Below are 20,738 nucleotides of genomic sequence, written 5' to 3' on the forward strand. Positions count from 1 at the left end.
TGTAAATACTTTTTCTTCTTGTTCTGACTTATTCAAATCAAGACAAATACCATAATATTCTATCAGTAAATTAACAATTAAGTTACTTATTGACTAGTCATGAATGACACTATTCAGTAAAATCATGGAACAACTTGAGGTATTGCAAAAATATCATATTATATAGTACGTGTCCCTTATACAAATTTACTTTCTAATGACTGCAAGTAATCTTCCCTAGCAGAATAGGACACTTAAAGCCCTGGGAATAACAAAAGAAAAAATACTCCTGGCATCAGCAAAAGCTGGGTGGAGGAAGGTGTGTAACTAATTCTCCTGCACAACAGCAAGTCTGTAATGTTTTTGTGTCTTCTGAAATTTGGACAAACATGAACTAGTCTACATTCTCCTAAATCCATGAGCTATGCTGCCTGCCATTCCTCAATCACAGAGCACCTGTGTGAGAATTTTGCTCAGTGAGTGAGCTCTTGTAAGAAGGGCTTTTCCATTTGAATCACAGCTTCACATGCAGGCCGCTTAATTCACCGCTTCTTAATGAATAATCCTACACTAAGCATAGAATCATAGAAATGTATGGCTGGAAGGGACTACAAGAGGTCATCAAGTCCAGACTTCTGTGCTGAGAAGAACCAAGTAAACCTAGACCATCCCTGACAGGAGGCTGTCTAACCTGTTCTTAAAAACCTCCAATGATGGGGATTCCACAACCTCCCTTGGAAGCCTATTCCAGAGCTTAAACTATCCTTATAGTTAGAAAGTTTTTCCAATATCTAATCTAAAACTCCCCTGATGCACATTAAGCCCATTACTTCTTGTCCTGACTTCTGTGGACATGGAGAACAATTGACCAGTCCTGGTCACAACAATCCTTAATATATCTGAAGACTTACCAGGTCCCCACTTTGTCTTCTTTTCTCAAGACTAAACATGCCCAGTTTATTTTAAAACTTTTCCTCACAGGCCAGATAGTCTACACCTTTTATAATTTTTGTTGCTCTTCTCTGGACTCTCCAATTTGGCCACATCCTTTCTGAAGTGTGGCATCCAGAAGTGGACACAGTACTCCAGCTGAGGCCTCCCCAAGGCTGAGTACAACGGGAGAGTTACCTCCCTGTCCCCAATGTTTTATATAAGACATCTGTTAATACACCCCAGAATGGTAACAGACTTTTTTGCAATTACGTCACATTGTTGATTCATTCAATTTATGATTCACTATAACTTCCAGATCCTTTTCAGCAGTACTATCGCCAAGCCAGTTATTCTCTATTTTATAATTGTGCATTTGACTTTTCCTTCCAAGTATAGTACTTTACACTTTTCTTTACTAAATTTCATCTTGGTGATTTCAGACCAATTCTCCAATTTGCTAAAGTTGTTTTAAGTTCTAATCCTGTCCTTCAAAGAGCTTGCAACCTCCTCTCAGCTTGATGCCACCTGTAAATTTTATAAGTCCACTCTATTATCCATGTCATTAAACGAAAATACTGCATAGTACCAGACCCAGGACTGACCTCTGTGGGACTCCACTAAATGCATCCTCCCAGTTGGACAGCCAGCCAGCCATGGATAACTACTTTGAGTATGGTCTTTCAACTAGTCATACATCTACCTTATGGTAATTTCATCAAGATCACATTTCCCTTGCATTTCCTTAGCCTTTCCCACATTTTATGCATGCATAAAATTATGTGCAATCATCAAGGCTTACTCCATCCAGACTTCCTTTCACCAAACTGGAAGAATTCGGAGATTAATTATTTTTTTGAAAATGATCTCATGCCTTCAGGATTTTTCTGGGGTAGTGGGTGAAGATTGTTTTTAAATCTTTTCCTCATTAGCAAGTTGCATTCTAATACTCTACTCAAGATGGACACTAGTAAGCAACATTAGACGAAAATACATGTATTACAGGTTAAGACTACCACTGGTTTTCCAGCAGATACAAAATGCCTTTACGTCAGACTGCAGAATACATTAGAATATTATGGAAGCACCAGTCACAGTTCCATTAAAAAAGGCGGAATTGTTTTAAACTTATATCTTGGATTCAACCACTTCCCCCAAAATTGCAGAAATTATTCTTTGATTACAGATAAGAAATTTAGCAGTCTTTGTCAGAGCTTTTTTGTCCTGAACAAGTGGAATATGGCAGGCTCTTCACATTTTCCGTATTGTTAAAGCTCCTTGAAACCTCCTGCATAAGCAACATTTGAAGGAATTATGTTTTAATTAAGCTAAATTACTAAATATTTTATCTGTTACAATTAGAGGTTATAGACAGGGTCAGGTCAACAACTCAGGATTTATTTACACAAAAATTGGTAGAAGTTAATTTTAAGTAGATTTGGTAAAACAGGTAGGTTTTATTTGAAAGATAGGATCAATGGTAGTTTGTTTTGTTATTTTTCTTAACTGAAAGTTTATCCCTCAGTATGGAGTAGCTCACTGAGTTAGGAGAAATAATAGGCATATCTGGAAGATTTGAAAAAAAAAAATCTGTTCTTTTTTTCTTTTCAGTTGTTTTTGGAGTCTTACTGAGCTAGAAATGATGGACGGCTGTTTTGTGGAGGGTAAATGTGTGAGGAAGAGGCAGAATTAGCCAGGAAAATGGAAAGAGTAGGTGGAGCATGAATCATTTATGCTTTACTTATTACATGTATAGCTATTGTAGCCATGGCAAAAGAAAACAACGAATTCGAAGAATGTTGGTTTATTTTATAGAATTATAAACTTTACTTTAAAGATAGGATGCCAAAAGGAAGCCAATGTTATTAATTGGACTCTAAAATATGTCCAACTATACTGGAGATCAGCTGACATGTTAGAAGTGACAGAGAACCAGAAGCTGAGTGAACATTTTCCAACTCAAGTGCTTAGCCAATATTCACCAAATTTGACATCATTATTCCTAATTTGGATTGCATACAAATAACTGTTAATTTGTAGAATACAAACATAAGTAACAAAGACCTTGTTAAGAGTACAATAGAAAATTCCTAGTCATTTTCCCAGTTTCCCTCCCACAATTGTCTTAAACATATACATTAACTTGTTCTAATTCAGTAACTTTCCAAGTTCAACAAAATAGAAAATATTACAGCAAAGATCCAAATCTACATTTATGTTGTAGCCTATATTTTACTTTGCTTAACGATATATTATGCATTTGAGTTCATTAGTTGCATTGTGTGGGATTGAACAGTATGGCCAGTAAAGGTTAGTCATATTATGTATGTCATTAGGATGTGCAGTCTTGAACAAGATCCAAGGGACATTTTTAGTAAAAGGTTACAATTTCATAAGAACAATTATATTTATTTTCAGACCTTAAACCTCTTTTCTGCCATGATGCCTACCAAAAAAAGTGACTGTTTAGGTAGATGGTTTGCTATGTGGCCACTGTTCTTCATGCTGAACACTGTCATTTAAATTGTTTCCCTGTGATCCCCCATCTGGTTGTTTTTAATCTACCATTACTTACAGCATTACACTTAGGTCATAACCTCTTTGGGGCAGAGGTGTGCTTCTGTTATGTTTCTACAGTAGCTAGCACAGTGGGGTCCCAGGCTCAAAGCATAGTCATCTTCATTATAATACTCAATTTTGGGGGCAGGCATGAAAAGGAAGAAAGTGTATAACTGGAACAAATATACTACACCATAGTTAAGTACTCAGTTAACTTATTTCAGTACACTTAATTGTGACGTTTGGGAATTTTAATGTCGCAAAACATGGCTCACGGTAACTATCTAATACTACTTGGGACTTTGAACATGAAAAGTGCTTTACAAACATTACCTACTACATCCTTACAACTGTCAAATAAGGTATGTAAATTAACTTCATGAGGCAGATGGAGAAGCTAAGCAGAGCAGTTAAAGGCCGGATTACCGCTCACAACTCCCTGTGAATTCAATAAAAGCTGTGGGTGCTCAGCACTGTTGAATCCAAAAGCCATAGATCGGGGTTTAAAACTGAATTAACGATGAACTAAAATTATGATAGCACCCACAACACCTTAGATGCTGTAAAATGAGCATTGCCTGATCTACTGATTGTATATTGATTAAATTACTAATTTAGTTTCCCCATTTAGCACACTGAAATTTGGTTGGTTCTTGTCCCAAGATCAGGCCCAGCATTATCAGAATTACCGTTCAGCTAGGATCCCCACTGTGCATTGTTTGCAATGCTCTCTCACTTAGCACATCACACTATAGTTATAATAGTTTTAACAACACACTTAGCAAATTCACACACACACACACACACACACACACACACACTCACTCACTCCCAATCCAGCAAGGCAGGTAGAGGTAATAACAGAATGAGCAGAGCATCCCGATATTTACACCATCCCTTGCAAAACAACCTGAAGTGTTAGTTATCTTCCTCATCTTCTCCCTCACCGTCACCACTGGTAGTCATCCTGGCCTTTCTCAAGAGCTACATCTCTCTCTTCCCTCGCACACAGGCTGGGATATAACTTTTATGTGTTACACTGATGCCACCATGCCTAACGCATATTCAGTAGGGGTTTCAGCCTTTTTTCCTTATTTGTAGTTCCTCACATTGCTAATGTTGGCATGCCCTTCCCCCACAGGTTATTACTCCTTTTACCTTAAGCTTATTAACATATACATCACTTAGTTACCATGGCATCCTTGTGGTCAGCTGTCCCGAACTAAAAATAGCCCAAGCTGTTATAAACTACCACCTCAGTGATTACCTACCAGCAGTTTAGTCATCACAGCATTCTATGTTTTGATATCTTTTATCTAGGATTAGTCTTGGTTAGCTACTTTTGCTAAGTTTTTTGGGCCTCATGCCTTAATTAGTTTGGCCAAGTTATTATCTTACAGGCCTTGAGCCTTGTAGGCTTACTGCATAAATTAAGGCAATAATACCTTACCTAGCAAATACCTATACCAGCTCTGAACAACTTCCACCTGGTTCCTAGTGCAACACTTGCAATAGACTACCATAGGTTTAGGAATTTATGATAATTTGCCAAATATATTTCTGATTCTCATGAGTCAGTGAAATCTGACTTCAGTTTCTTCAGATACATAGTTGCTTATGCTCACTTAGGATACATTTTTTTTCAACTGCTTTCCAAGTAACTGGGGGGAGGAAGAGGAAAAGTGCTAAACATCACAAACATGTCCGTGTAGTTCAGCTTCTCAAATCAAATATTTTACTGGCAACAAGTTTCCTAACATTCATAATAATTCTATAGAGTTTTGTTCTTACAGTTCATTGAGAAACTACTGATTCTACAAATCTATAAAACATCTGAACTAGTCATATAGTCTTAAGAATTTTGTTCTTTCCCCACCTCCAAGCCATAAAAAAAACCCATGACAAATAAAGTTTAAGCTGAGAGGCCCAAAATGTTATTTAGCACAATTTTTTGTTGTGTTTTTCTTCAGAGTCCCCCCTCTGTGCTCAAAAAACATTTACGGCTGCTTGTAACAGTGTGTTCTACATATTAAAATGCCCTCAGCGTAAATAAATTTTCCTCGATTTCTTTGAAGATTACCTGAAAACTATTCGCCCTTTTTTGGCAACAGGTAAAGGAGGCCTGGAATATAAATATAATATTTTTTAAATTTATTTTTATTTATTTAAGAGAGAGTCCAATCCTCATCAATTTACATTCAGGTCTTATCTATATCGATTCCCTAGGACAGGGGTGGGCAAACTTTTTGACCCGAGGGCCACACTGGGGTTGCAAAACGGTATGGAGGGCTCGGTAGGGAAGGCTGTGCCTCCCTAAACAGCCTGGCCCCCACCCCGTATACGCCCCCTCCCATTTCCCGCCCCCTGACTGCCACCCTCAGAACCCCTGACCCATCCAACCCCCCTGCTCCTTGTCCCCTAACCGCCCCCTCCTGGGACTCCCTGCCCTTAGCCAGGCGGACACAGCAGGGGAGGGGCCGTGGCCTAGTCTCCCCAGCCGGGAGCTCAATGGCTGGACAGGACGGTCCCGCAGGCCATAGTTTGCCCACCTCTGCCCTAGAAAGACTATAGACAACTGGAGAACTAGTACAATTATGACTGAATCATCAAGAAAAGAAAACCCAAACAGCAGAAAGGGAACATGGGTTTGCTTGTGTCAAGGTTCCTCCCCCGCTCTGAACTCTAGGGTACAGATGTGGGGACCTGCATGAAAAACCTCCTAAGCTTATCTTTACCAGCTTAAGTCAAAACTTCCCCAAGGTACAAAGTATTCCACCCGTGGTCCTTGGAATGGCCGCTACCACCACCAAACTAATACTGGTTACTGGGGAAGAGCTGTTTGGACGCGTCCTTCCCCCCAAAATACTTCCCAAAACCCTGCACCCCACTTCCTGGACAAGGTTTGGTAAAAAGCCTCACCAATTTGCCTAGGTGACTACAGACCCAGACCCTTGGATCTTAAGAACAATGAACAATCCTCCCAACACTTGCACCCCCCCTTTCCTGGGAAATGTTGGATAAAAAGCCTCACCAATTTGCATAGGTGACCACAGACCCAAACCCTTGGATCTGAGAACAATGAAAAAGCATTCAGTCTTTTACAAGAAGACTTTTAATAGAAAATAGAAGTAAATAGAAATGAAGAAATCCCCCCTGTAAAATCAGGATGGTAGATATCTTACAGGGTAATTAGATTAGAAAACATAGAGAACCCCTCTAGGCAAAACCTTAAGTTACAAAAAAGATACACAGACAGAAATAGTTATTCTATTCAGCACAATTCTTTTCTCAGCCATTTAAAGAAATCATAATCTAACACATACCTAGCTAGATTACTTACTAAAAGTTCTAAGACTCCATTCCTGTTCTGTCCCTGGCAAAAGCAGCACACAGACAGACACAGACCCTTTGTTTCTCTCCCTCCTCCCAGCTTTTGAAAGTATCTTGTCTCCTCATTGGTCATTTTGGTCAGGTGCCAGCGAGGTTACCTTTAGCTTCTTAACCCTTTACAGGTGAGAGGAGCTTTCCCCTGGCCAGGAGGAATTTCAAAGGGGTTTACCCTTCCCCTTATATTTATGACACGCCCCCCAAATCTCAGCTAGGGTGAAACACTGGCTGGGATTTCTTCCTGGAGCTCTAGGAAAAACAGAGTTAATAAGACACATGCATCTCTAAATATACTACCAAGTACATAAAGACTAACAATATTTTCCACATCTTAAGGACGATTTTAACCAGTTGATTCTGGGAAACTTTCACGGGAGAGTGCATCAGCCACTTTGTTAGAAGCTCCTGAGATGTGTTGGATGTCGAAATCAAAATCTTGAAGAGCTAAACTCCACCGAAGAAGTTTTTTGTTAGTTTCTTTGACGGTGTGAAGCCATTTTAGTGCAGCATGGTCGGTTTGCAGGTGGAAACGCCGTCCCCAAACATATGGGCGTAGCTTTTCCAGAGCGTAGACAATGGCATAACATTCTTTTTCAGTGACTGACCAGTTGCTTTCCCTCTCAGACAGTTTTTTGCTGAGAAACACTACAGGGTGGAATTCTTGATCAGGTCCTTTTTGCATTAAAACTGCTCCCACACCACGCTCGGATGCATCTGTGGTTACTAGGAATGGTTTGTCAAAGTCTGGGGCCCTTAGTACAGGGTCAGACATGAGTGTCGCTTTAAGCTTGTTAAAGGCCTTCTGACACTTTCCGGTCCACTGAACAGCATTTGGCTGTTTCTTTTTGGTTAGGTCTGTCAGTGGGGCAGCGATTTGGCTGTAGTGCGGTACAAATCGTCTGTAATAACCGGCCAAGCCTAAGAAGGATTGAACCTGTTTCTTTGACTTTGGGACAGGCCACTTTTGGATAGCATCCACTTTGGCCTGTAGGGGGCTGATAGTTCCTTGACCCACCTGGTGTCCAAGGTAAGTCACTCTGTTTAGGCCTATTTGACACTTCTTAGCCTTAACAGTTAGTCCTGCCTCCCTTATGCGCTCAAGGACTTTTTGTAGATGTTCCAGGTGGTCTGCCCAGGAATCCGAAAATATGGCCACATCGTCAAGGTAGGCGACTGCATATTCTCCTAATCCCGCTAGGAGACCATCTACAAGTCTTTGGAAAGTGGCGGGTGCATTTCGCAGCCCGAAAGGGAGTACATTAAATTCCTACAGCCCGAGATGTGTGATGAAGGCTGACCTTTCCTTGGCAGATTCATCTAGCGGTACCTGCCAGTACCCCTTTGTTAAGTCCAAGGTAGAGATGAACTGGGCCCGTCCCAGTTTCTCTAACAGTTCATCTGTGCGTGGCATTGGATAGTTGTCTGGGCGAGTTACAGCATTTAGCTTACGGTAGTCCACGCAAAAACGTATTTCCCCATCTGGTTTGGGAACTAGAACCACTGGAGATGCCCATGCACTTTCAGAGGGGTGGATTACACCCATCTGTAACATATCGTGGATCTCCCGTTCTATAGCAGTTTTAGCTTGAGGAGACACCCGGTAAGGTTGAACCCTAATTGGGCGAGCATTACCTGTGTCAATGGAGTGGTGTGCCCGTTCAGTCAGTCCTGGGGTGGCTGAGAACGTTGGCGCGTAGCTAGTGCACAGCTCCTGGATCTGCTGTCGCTGCATACGCCCAAGGGTCATGGAGAGGTTCACCTCTTCCACACCACCACCACATTTCCCTTCGTAGTAGACACCTTCAGGCCACTCAGCATCATCTTCTCCTTGGGCTGTAAACTGACAAACCTTTAATTCTCTGGAATAAAAGGGCTTTAGAGAATTAATATGGTACACCTTAGGCTTTCGGTTGGAGGTGGGGAATGCTATGAGATAATTAACAGCTCCCAGGCGCTCCTGGACCATGAATGGCCCTTCCCACGATGCTTCCATTTTATGGGCCTGGAGCGCCTTTAAGACCATGACCTGGTCTCCTACTTTGAAGGAACGCTCTCTGGCATGTTTATCATACCAGGCTTTTTGCTCTTTTTGAGCATCCTGTAAGTTTTCTCTAGCAAGGGCTAAAGAGGTTCGGAGGGTGTTTTGTAGGTTGGTTACAAAGTCCAGAATGTTAGTTCCTGGAGAAGGTGTAAATCCCTCCCATTGCTGCTTCACCAACTGCAATGGCCCCTTAACCTCACGGCCATATACAAGTTCAAATGGGGAAAACCCTAAACTGGGATGTGGTACAGTTCTGTAGGCAAAGAGCAACTGCTGCAACACTAGGTCCCAATCATTGGAGTGCTCATTTACGAATTTACGTATCATGGCCCCCAAAGTTCCATTAAACTTCTCCACCATGCCATTTGTTTGATGGTGGTAAGGAGTGGCAACCAAGTGATTTACCCCATGAGCTTCCCAAAGGTTTTTCATAGTTCCTGCCAGGAAATTAGTCCCTGCATCGGTGAGGATGTCGGAGGGCCAACCTACCCTGGCAAAAATGTCTGCTAGTGCCTGGCACACACTTTTAGCCCTGGTGTTGCTTAGAGCTACTGCTTCCGGCCATCGGGTGGCAAAATCCATGAAAGTCAGTATGTACTGCTTTCCTCTGGGTGTCTTTTTCGGAAAAGGACCCAGAATATCCACAGCTACTCGCTGAAATGGAACTTCAATGATGGGGAGTGGTTGTAGAGGGGCTTTGACCTGGTCTTGGGGTTTTCCCACTCTTTGGCACACCTCACAAGACTGGACATAGGTAGAAACATCCTTTCCCATTCCCTCCCAGTGGAATGACCCCCCCAAACGGTCTTTGGTCCTGTTCACCCCAGCATGGCCACTAGGGTGATCGTGGGCTAAGCTCAAGAGCTTGGCCCGGTATTTAGTTGGAACTACCAACTGTCTCTGAGGATGCCAGTCTTCCTGGTGTCCACCAGAAAGAGTTTCCTTGTATAAAAGTCCTCTTTCTACAACAAACCTGGATCGATTAGAAGAGCTGAGAGGCGGTGGGTTGCTCCGTGCCGCTGTCCAAGCTCTCTGGAGGCTTTCATCTGCTTCCTGTTCGGTCTGGAACTGTTCCCTTGATGCTGGAGACATCAGTCCCTCATTGGATTGTGGACCTAGGCTTGGTCCCTCTGGAAGCAATATAGGGGATGGAGCTGTTTCTGTTGACTGTGAACCGCTCTCCGCTGGTGCACTATGTTGGGATTCAGGCTCCGGCTGAGCCTCTTGTGTAGGGTTATCGGCTGCTGCCAGTTCAGGTTCGTTGGGGCCCTCTGGTGTTGAGGTTGCAAGTACTGGATTCAGTGCTGGCACGGGGTCTGGTGTTGGTTGTTCGGCTGGTTCCGGTTCTGGGACTGGTTCCGTCTGGGTCTCTGGGACTGGATCCACTACTGCTGTTGCAGACATTGGCCTGGGGTCCGGGTCCATCACCTCTGACTGGGTCCTGATAGAAGTTTCCGGAACAGAGCTAGGCCTCACGGCTTGTTTAGCCTGGCTGCGGGTGACCATTCCCACCCTCTTGGCCTGCTTCACATGATTGGCCAAGTCTTCCCCCAACAGCATGGGGAAGGGATAATCATCATAGACTGCAAAAGTCCACATTCCTGACCAGCCCTTGTACTGGACAGGCAACTTGGCTGTAGGCAAATTGAAAGAGTTGGACTTGAAGGGTTGAATCGTCACTTGGATCTCTGGGTTGATTAAATTGGGGTCCACTAAGGAAGCATGGATAGCTGACACTTGTGCTCCGGTGTCCCTCCACGCGGTGACCTTCTTCCCGCCCACACTCACAGTTTCCCTCCGCTCTAAGGGTATCTGGGAAGTATCTGGGCCTGTGGACCTCTGGTGTGATTCCGGTGCAATGAACTGTAATCTGTTGGGGTTCTTGGGGCAGTTGGCCTTTACATGCCCCAGCTCGTTACATTTAAAACATCGTCCAGCTGACGGGTCACTGGGGCGAGGAGGGTTGCTGGAGAACGGGGTGGCAGGACGATAAGGGGTCTGGAGGGTTCTTTGGGAGGTAGGTGGGGCCTTGGGCGGCCCCCGGTAATAGGGTGTGGTCTGGGGTGGTCCCTTCTGGTCTCCGCTCCAACTGCGACCAGTTTTCTTCTTCTCTGCCACCTCCACCCATCTGGCTCCAATCTCTCCTGCCTCGATTACAGTTTTGGGTTTCCCATCTAGGATGTATCTTTCTATTTCCTCAGGAACACCCTCTAAGAACTGTTCCATTTGCATTAGGAAGGGCAAATTTACTGGAGATTCAACACTTGCTCCTGATATCCAGGCATCCCAATGTTTCACAATGTGGTAGGCATGTCGGGTAAATGACATGTCTGGTTTCCACCTTAGGGCTCTGAACCTCCGACGAGACTGCTCGGGTGTTATCCCCATTCTGACTCTCGCCTTGGATTTAAACAGTTCATACTTGTTCATGTGTTCTTTAGGCATTTCAGCTGCCACCTCAGCTAAGGGTCCACTGAGCTGCGGCCTCAGCTCTACCATGTACTGGTCAGTAGAGAGGTTGTATCCAAGGCAGGCCCTTTCGAAGTTTTCTAGGAAGGCCTCAGTATCATCGCCTGCCTTGTAGGTGGGGAACTTTCTGGGATGGGAAGTGGTACTTGGAGAAGGATTACTAGGGTTTGTTGGGATATTCTGCTGAGCCTTTATCTTCTCCATCTCCTCCACATACTTCCTCTCTTTTTCCTTCTCCTCCAGTTCTTTGTCCCTCGCTTCCATAGCTCTCCTGTGAGCAGCCGCTTGGTGTTGTTCTGCCTCCCTTTCTTGTTCCTTCTTCAGCCGCATGAGTTCTATCTGTCTTTCATGTTCCCTTTGTCTTTCCTCAGCCTGAAATTTGGCTAATTCCAGCTGTAGTCGAGCTGAGGATTTGGTCATTCTAACCTCTCTGTTTTTAACTAACTTTACACCCGAGGTTTAGAAATAAACAAACAAAACTTGGCTGTAAAATTTTGCTGTGCTGGAATAGAATACCTATTCTCTGATAGTGATTGTCAGCCTACAGAAAAAGACAATTCCCTTGTCTCTGTTCTGGGCCCAACTTAAAGCAAAAAACCTCCAAACTACTTGGAAACCTGCTTACCCAGCCCAAAGAAAAAGCAAATGGGTAGAACACACACCCCCTATTTACTTTTAGGAAGAAAAGAAAAAAAAAAACCTCTGGGTTGGAAGACTGTGAATTTCCCTGCAGGAGTTAAGTACCCTGCCTCCAGGCAAAGAAAACCTGCAATTCACAAGATAATCCCCTTTTGTCTCTGCTTGGCCACAAAGCAGGGAAAACCCAAGATGCTTTCAGTTTCAAAGCTGCTTCAAAGCCACAGGAAAAAAAAATTCCTTTTTAAAATCTGTATTTCTAGTTCAAAAAATCTCAACTGGATCTCAAAATGATTTCAGGTTAATCCCACCACTATGCCACCATGTCAAGGTTCCTCCCCCGCTCTGAACTCTAGGGTACAGATGTGGGGACCTGCATGAAAAACCTCCTAAGCTTATCTTTACCAGCTTAAGTCAAAACTTCCCCAAGGTACAAAGTATTCCACCCGTGGTCCTTGGAATGGCCGCTACCACCACCAAACTAATACTGGTTACTGGGGAAGAGCTGTTTGGACGCGTCCTTCCCCCCAAAATACTTCCCAAAACCCTGCACCCCACTTCCTGGACAAGGTTTGGTAAAAAGCCTCACCAATTTGCCTAGGTGACTACAGACCCAGACCCTTGGATCTTAAGAACAATGAACAATCCTCCCAACACTTGCACCCCCCCTTTCCTGGGAAATGTTGGATAAAAAGCCTCACCAATTTGCATAGGTGACCACAGACCCAAACCCTTGGATCTGAGAACAATGAAAAAGCATTCAGTCTTTTACAAGAAGACTTTTAATAGAAAATAGAAGTAAATAGAAATGAAGAAATCCCCCCTGTAAAATCAGGATGGTAGATATCTTACAGGGTAATTAGATTAGAAAACATAGAGAACCCCTCTAGGCAAAACCTTAAGTTACAAAAAAGATACACAGACAGAAATAGTTATTCTATTCAGCACAATTCTTTTCTCAGCCATTTAAAGAAATCATAATCTAACACATACCTAGCTAGATTACTTACTAAAAGTTCTAAGACTCCATTCCTGTTCTGTCCCTGGCAAAAGCAGCACACAGACAGACACAGACCCTTTGTTTCTCTCCCTCCTCCCAGCTTTTGAAAGTATCTTGTCTCCTCATTGGTCATTTTGGTCAGGTGCCAGCGAGGTTACCTTTAGCTTCTTAACCCTTTACAGGTGAGAGGAGCTTTCCCCTGGCCAGGAGGAATTTCAAAGGGGTTTACCCTTCCCCTTATATTTATGACAGCTTGTGTTTTTGTAAACATGTATTTAAAGCAAATGCTTGCAATGCAGTTAGGGGAAAAATATTTGCTAAAGAATCCTCATCCCAAACTTTCAATTAAGAGCTTAGAAGATTCCCATTCCTGCTCTCTTCTCCTCCAAGATCTCCAGACAAGAGGATATTCCCAATATTTATAAAGGTAAAGAAACTGCAACAGTACATACATCACACAGCAGCAATGAACAAAACCCCTTTTTAATGACCAGCAAAGCAGAGGGAAAGGACTGAAACATTCCTATTTTTAAGCCTGATGGTATGAAATCTCAAATGATTTCATGGCAGCAACTCGTTCTCTACCTCAGATTTCATACATCTCAATCAGGTCCTATTAATCACATCTAACTTCATTTTCTTAACCTTCCCAGCACTACAAACCCATGAGAATATTTAAATTGGAGTCTTTTGCATCTCTCCCTATTCTTCAGTATTCCTTCTGTAATGCAACACACACAACTACCACAACTACGTACTTCCACATCAGTGTTACGAATATAAAATCAGCCCAGATAAAAATGTATACTTTATTAGTATTCAGGGCTCTCTTTACTTCAACAAGTAAATATAAAATAGTTTTCAGTAACACATACATTTAGAAACTTATTTAATACATTTAATTTGGACAACAGTTTGCTTCCAAAAGCCAATTTACTTAGCTAATATACTGAATGCATCTGATGAAGTGAGCTGTAGCTCACAAAAGCTTATGCTCAAATAAATTGGTTAGTCTCTAAGGTGCCACAAGTACTCCTTTTCTTTTTGCGAATACAGACTAACACTGCTGCTACTCTGAAACTTAGCTAATATACTGTTCATCTTCTTAAATGCAAATCCCCACCATATCAACATCTTCCCTTTATAGCTGATAGGTGAAGGTCATACACATAAAACATTCTTATTCCCTAGAACTTCAAAACAGAATGTTTTTTCTGAAGGACAAATAATGTTCATGTACAGTACTGAACTGAACAATGTGATAAAGCGTGCTATTGTTAAACAATAGCACCACAGGTCAGTCTGACCAATTTTTGCTGAAGTTTAACAACCAAGTGGGAGATCAGATTATATATATATTTACACACACACACACACACACACACTTACTTTTTAAGAGTAGACTGGGCCTTAACAGTTGATGAATCATAAGTTTTCAGTTTATTGCCTCTGTCTCAAACAAGTACGTTGTTAATTCTTAGTTAGAGCTAATGCTATAAATTAAGAAGTGTGTGGATCGTGGTTATAATACAGAACACTCTTCTTAATTTATAGCATTAGCTCTAATTAAGAATTAACAACGTACTTGTTTGAGACAGAGGCAATAAACTGAAAACTTATGATTCATCAACTGTTAAGGCCCAGTCTACCCTTAAAAAGTTACGTCAACATAGTTATGGTGCTCGGGGGAGTGAAAAAGTCACACTGCATGCCACAGTTGAGCCACCTAACCCTTGATGTTGACGTGAGTAAAATCAATGGAATAATTCTTGGGGAGGTGGATTATCTAAAATCGATAGACAAACCCTGTCGATGTAGGAAGTGTCTACAGTGGTGCTGCAGCTGTGCTGCTGTAGCACCTATACGCGCACATGGTCTCAGAAAACAGGCACTGAAGACATTTGCTATAAAAACAGGGGCCAAGAGTTTTTATGGTTTTCACAGATAGTGGTGAGGATAGAGTAAACAAGGAACAGGAGTTTAAAAACCACTTCCAGAAGCTGTTTACTTGTGATTGCTGCGCAGAACAAACACCTAAAGCTAACATTCCATAGCCCTGCCCGCTGCCTTCATGTATTGGGAATACTGATGTTCTATTTAAATAAACCATGTTTCATGATCTGATTAAAAGGAAAAAAATCTGACTGTTCCTAGTTTTCTTAAAGACTTTTCTTCACTGGAGGGGACGTGTACTTACCTAGCATTAAAAATCTGGGGAGCATAAGACAGGGTTTGTAGTTTTCATGTGAGTTAGCAGGTTAAATTACAGACAATAGAGGACTGGAGCCTCAGTGTTAACGTTTTATAGCTATGACAAGGTCTTGTATTATCGTGGATAAACCTTTGCTGAATTAAGTTTAACATCATTGTATCATTTAACTTCATTGTATTAAAAATGCAATTGTCTCTGTGTTATTGTGACAGGTTTCAGAGTAACAGTCGTGTTAGTCTGTATTCACAAAAAGAAAAGGAGTACTTGTGGCACCTTAGAGACTAACCAATTTATTTGAGCATGAGCTTTCGTGAGCTACAGCTCACTTCATCCAACGAAGTGAGCTGTAGCTCATGAAAGCTTATGCTCAAATAAATTGGTTAGTCTCTAAGGTGCCACAAGTACTCCTTTTCTTTTTGTGTTATTGTGGCAACTTTTTTTTAGGGAGGTGGGGTATGCTAATGGAATGCCTCTGGTTATCAGCCCTTTGAAGCTTCACCCTGGGGAGGGAACCCATTATCTGGCTGGATTACCTTTCGAAGCTTCAAACCGGATTCTCTAGACTAGAGATCAACTGACAAAGAAAGGACATTGGGATAAGTAATTTAAGTTTAAACTGACTCCGGGTTTTTGTTCTGATTCAGCAAGCAGACAGACTGGTCCCCAGAGGGCCCCCCATCCTTAGGGAAGGTTTGGAAATACTTTGTCCGACCAAGGCCCCATAAGACTGGATTCTTGTTCTGAGCTGAAGCTACGATGAACCTGAAACCACAAGAAAACCCCTGGGTGGGGTTCTGAAGGACTGCTCCTGCCAGAGCCCATGCTAGAGTTAGGGTGATCTCTAGTAAGCTTATTAGCACAGTGTAGGTTCTTTTATTATTTTAAATGTTTTCTGTGTATTGCTTTTACCTTACGAATAAAATATGCTTGCTTTGAAAGAATAGCGATACAACTTATAACTGTGGCAATTACACAATTAATTATCTCTGAAGGGACCTGCTTAGGCAGACTGTCTTTCGCAGAGAACAAAACAGCAAAGGCAGGGAACTGTTTACCCTGGAAATACACGTCACAAAGGAAAGCAGCAGTGGCCTCCACCCAAGTAAGGCAAGGGCAAGGGGGCTGGACCACTACTGGGAAACAGGCGCTGCTGCCCTGAGCTGTAAAAAAGGCAACAGTGGAATGCTTCCTATATAGAATTAATCTCGTCTTCAAGCTACAGTATTTATGTCTTTGTCTATGATTCCCTCATCTCTCAGAGGGAGCCATAATATTGCTATAACCTGAAGAATGTGGGCTTGCTCATCACATCCTCCTCAGGAGGATCTCACAGGAGCCAGGAGTATAGCCTAAATGGTCTCTACAAGATCCTTTTTACAGAGTTCAGGATGGCACTATTTACTACAATGTTCTCAGAGTATGTATTTACAACCTGTCCCAGTACCTTCATATTTGGGGCTTTCAGAAATCTTCCCAGGAAAACTGATTCGTCCCACCTCCAACTTTTTTTAAACTTGCTTCAAAACTGATTAGAAATGCTTGAATTACAGTATTTATATTATTTCTTGAACTATAAAATACATATGATTGTGTGTTTTGGAATTTCTTCTCTTTAGAAACCATTTTAAAAAACAGTGAAACATGGAATCTTCTATCTAGATGCTTAATGTCTAGCCATCACCGGGTCTGAGTGCAATCAGTGTAATATGATTTTCTGTAAGCTTTAACCTTTGTCAGTTTAGTTGGAGTAGGTTTGCGTGTTTGTGAGCTAACTAGTTCTGATGGCAGAACTTAAATGTGTACGCTGTGACCAGGAAGAGGTGAGGCACATGTTCTGGCACTGAAAAACTTATACCTGCTGGGGAGCAAGTGAGAAAGATGACTTTGTCTATGCTGCCATATCAAAAAGATTATATCCAACTAGGGATGGTGGAAGATTTATGCCTGCAGTCAGTGTTACTCCTGCAAGAAAATAAATGGAGGGTAGCATGGAAGCGTGGGGCATAAGTTCTGCCACTCCCTGTTCCTTTCCTGAGGCATTACTAACTGAAAGGCTTGTTGGAGGGGATCCTACAAGGCCACGGAAAAGGAGCTTGTTTCTGAAGAGTTTGCCTTCTGTCTCTCCGAAGTTCTGCCTCATTTTGCACCAGCCTTTCTGCCCCCCCCACGGCTCAAGTAAAAATATCACCAGTGGCCACAAAAATTCCCCTTCCTTCCAAACTTATTCAGCTTTATGTATGGTAGCATATTCTAAATCCGAGGTCACCCTAGCATTGCACAATTGGTAGAGGTATTAGTCATGGAGCTCAAACATTATTCGGTTCTGTTATTGTTCCAATATACTTTACCAATACAGAGGTAAGCACCATTGCTATAGAGTGGACGGGGGGGAAATGCTAGCCAAATTCTCCACCCTACCTCCCATCAGCAATTGAAGATTCTGCTGCTGCCAGATCACAATCAGAAACGTGCACATGAACAACAATCACCATCATCCACCTCCGCTGTGAAGCTTCTGTTGCTAGCTTACCAACTGCACTCATTGGTAGTCTGGTCAACCAGAGCCAAAATGGTTTTCCCAATGGATCTATCAAAAGTTATTGAATCAAAGAGCAGGGTGAATAAGAAACAGTGAGAACAGTTTGGCATATTCCACAACCATAAGCCATTCAGCACAAGGATTCTCTCTTTTTATGCTTGTACAGAACCTAGCATAATGGATTGCAACCTGAAATGGAGCCTTTGAGAGTATTTACTACTAAAAACAACTACCACCACCAGCTATCCCTGCCTCTCCCTGAGGATAACTTGATACAAATTTTAAATATATATATATATTTTTTCAGTTTTGATATGACACTCCAAAAGCAGAAAGCCTCTTTAAAAAACCCACACCACTTTCGTGTTTCTTGTGTGGCTTATCAGATGAACCTCGGGGTTTGGTCAGTGATCCAAACTGGAGGCCATTTGAGCAGAAGGTTCCTGAGATATAGCTTTTCTTAAAGCTGACATGTTCTGGCAATGAATTTTGCTGCCCAGAGAGAGATCAAACAAGGGCTGAGATCATCACACCAGGATCTCAGACACCTGAGAGTTACCCCAACAGGGTTCATGCCACTCACTAGCCCTCTGGAGAAAATCAGATACAATGCTATTAACCAAAGACTTTAGCTCTTTAGTTTGGATCATCAGCCTCTGAAGTTCTTGATGTTGCACCAAACAAATGAGCATGTGTGGACAGAAGAGTTAACAGGGTTTTTAGCCCTGAAAGTTTTAAGCGGCTTGGATGGCTTAAGAGAACAACCAGCAGTCCTTTGAACTTGACCTACCCAGCCAGTGTGAGCCTGAGTCCCACCTCATGCAAAAATCTGGAAAAGGTCAGAAGACCTACTGCTAAAAATCCATCTCCATCAGAATTGTGGGTTTTTTTTAATTTTTTTGGAGAACAAAGTATTTTTGTAAAACAAAATTAAACGTGCTTGCTGACAGGGGAGGGCCATTGTAGAGGGTGGAGGAGGAGGAGGAATGGTGTGAGGGGGTGGTGCCTCAGGTGAGAGGGAGGGACATTGGGAAAGAGACATGAAGGTGAGTGACAAGGGGAAGGGGGCAGGGAATAGGAGCAGGAGTGCCTGTGAGCCCTACACTCTCCCCTTTTGTGCACACCAGAATCTGGGGACCCAGGTATAGCAGTTTGACCCCCTTCTATGCCCCTCCTTATGTAAGCCAGGTTCTCGGGGGGTGTTAACTTTCTAGGGAGTCCCTCTTCCTATCCCTCCATAGGATTGGGGGTCCCTGCCCCTCTGGGAGTGTTCGAACCTCAGTCCCTGCCCTCTTGTGTGTGCCAGGAGCCAAGGGGCCCTGCCCATCTATGGTGGTCTGACCCCCATCATGTGAGCCAGGTTCTGTGGGGACCTGCCTTTTTGGGAGGGGGTCTGAACCCCACACCTTACATCTATGTGATCTGGGGGTCTCTGTCCCCATGTGAGCCAGGATCTGGAGAAGTAATGTCCTTGTGGGCGAGGAGGTGAGAACAGACGTGCTAGGAGCATGTACCAAGAACACACTGTTAACACTGGGATGAGGAATTGAGAATGGGCATGCTTGACACATCAGTCTCTCTCCAATCAAGCAGATCACACATCTCAGAGTGGCTATTTCAGGTTGTATTCATCTCCCTGGGAGGTTCTCATTTAGCTGAGACCATCACATGGAGATGACAACTGCCGTCTCTGCCACTGGCCTGCTGGGTGACCTTGGTCAAGTCACTTCCTTATTCCCAATTTATATATGGGAAACAGGTGAAATAAAGTTCTTTGAGATCTATTGGTGAAAAGCACTGTATAAAAGCTATGTCTTTTGAATACTATCCAGCCACAATAGTATATCAACTGCATACTGAGGTGAGAACTACAACTGCCTAAATGGCCACTAACTTCTATGAATATACGTTTATCCAAAAAAACAAAAACAAAAAAACCCAATCCCCCCTCCCCAATCCTAGAAAACTAAATTGCAAAAAGCTTAATTAACACAGAGTTAAGGTTGCCTTTTCTGATAGTTTGTGGCCTTTTAAAACAAGGAGTTTATCAAAACTCAAACTTCTGAAAACCAGGAAATACAGACTTAAAGAGAACACACACGTAACCTGAAGTATGCCCTCTTTGAGAGATGCCACAAAATACCATAACACACATACACATACTCTGCCTTTTTACTGTACTGGACGGCTGCTCTCTACACTGTGCCTACTCCCCTGAAAGGTTTCAGAGTAACAGCCGTGTTAGTCTGTATTCGCAAAAAGAAAAGGAGTACTTGTGGCACCTTAGAGACTAACCAATTTATTTGAGCATGAGCTTTCGTGAGCTACAGCTCACTTCATCGGTTGCATACCGTGGAAACTGCAGCAGACTTTATATACATACAGAGTATATAAAGTCTGCTGCAGTTTCCACGGTATGCATCCGATGAAGTGAGCTGTAGCTCACGAAAGCTCATGCTCAAATAAATTGGTTAGTCTCTAAGGTGCCACAAGTACTCCTTTTCTTTTTACTCCCCTGAAAGAATACCAAACTTGTTAAATTTAACAATTTACAACCCCCTTCACACATGCACACAGGATACCACCTAAACCTATGCTTTCCCCTACCCACCATTAAATCCATAGACTGCTCTCCTATCTCATCACTACTGACAATACCCATAGCAAGACCACCCCAGTGCCCTTCTCCTGACACAGCCTACACAATTCCATATTGAAATGATGCCAGACTGGAACCTCAAGGTACACATGCACCTCTTTTCTTTGATCACACAACTCCTCACATCATCTCAATGACAGCTCTGTGATGCTCCTCAAACTAAATCCCAGATCTCCTCATATCACAAACACATCTGCACCAACCAGCACAGCTACACCTAACACGGGGACTGCAGCTGGAATGCATGCAGATAGATCCCAGTGGCTCTTGCCAGTTCCAGGGGACAGAGGTAAGATTGGATGGATATTTTATATTGTAAAATACCTC

At 42.7% G+C, this 20,738-nt stretch overlaps 1 protein-coding gene across 2 annotated transcripts in view; it reads right to left on the reverse strand.

Annotated features, from left to right (window-relative positions):
* DOP1B (DOP1 leucine zipper like protein B) overlaps positions 1 to 20,738 on the reverse strand; it is a 94,386-nt gene that overhangs the window by 62,660 nt on the left and 10,988 nt on the right. The gene's annotated exons all lie outside the window — the stretch shown is intronic.

Source organism: Eretmochelys imbricata, chromosome 1, assembly GCF_965152235.1.
Source record: "Eretmochelys imbricata isolate rEreImb1 chromosome 1, rEreImb1.hap1, whole genome shotgun sequence".
In the NCBI taxonomy this organism is placed as follows: domain Eukaryota; kingdom Metazoa; phylum Chordata; order Testudines; family Cheloniidae; genus Eretmochelys; species Eretmochelys imbricata.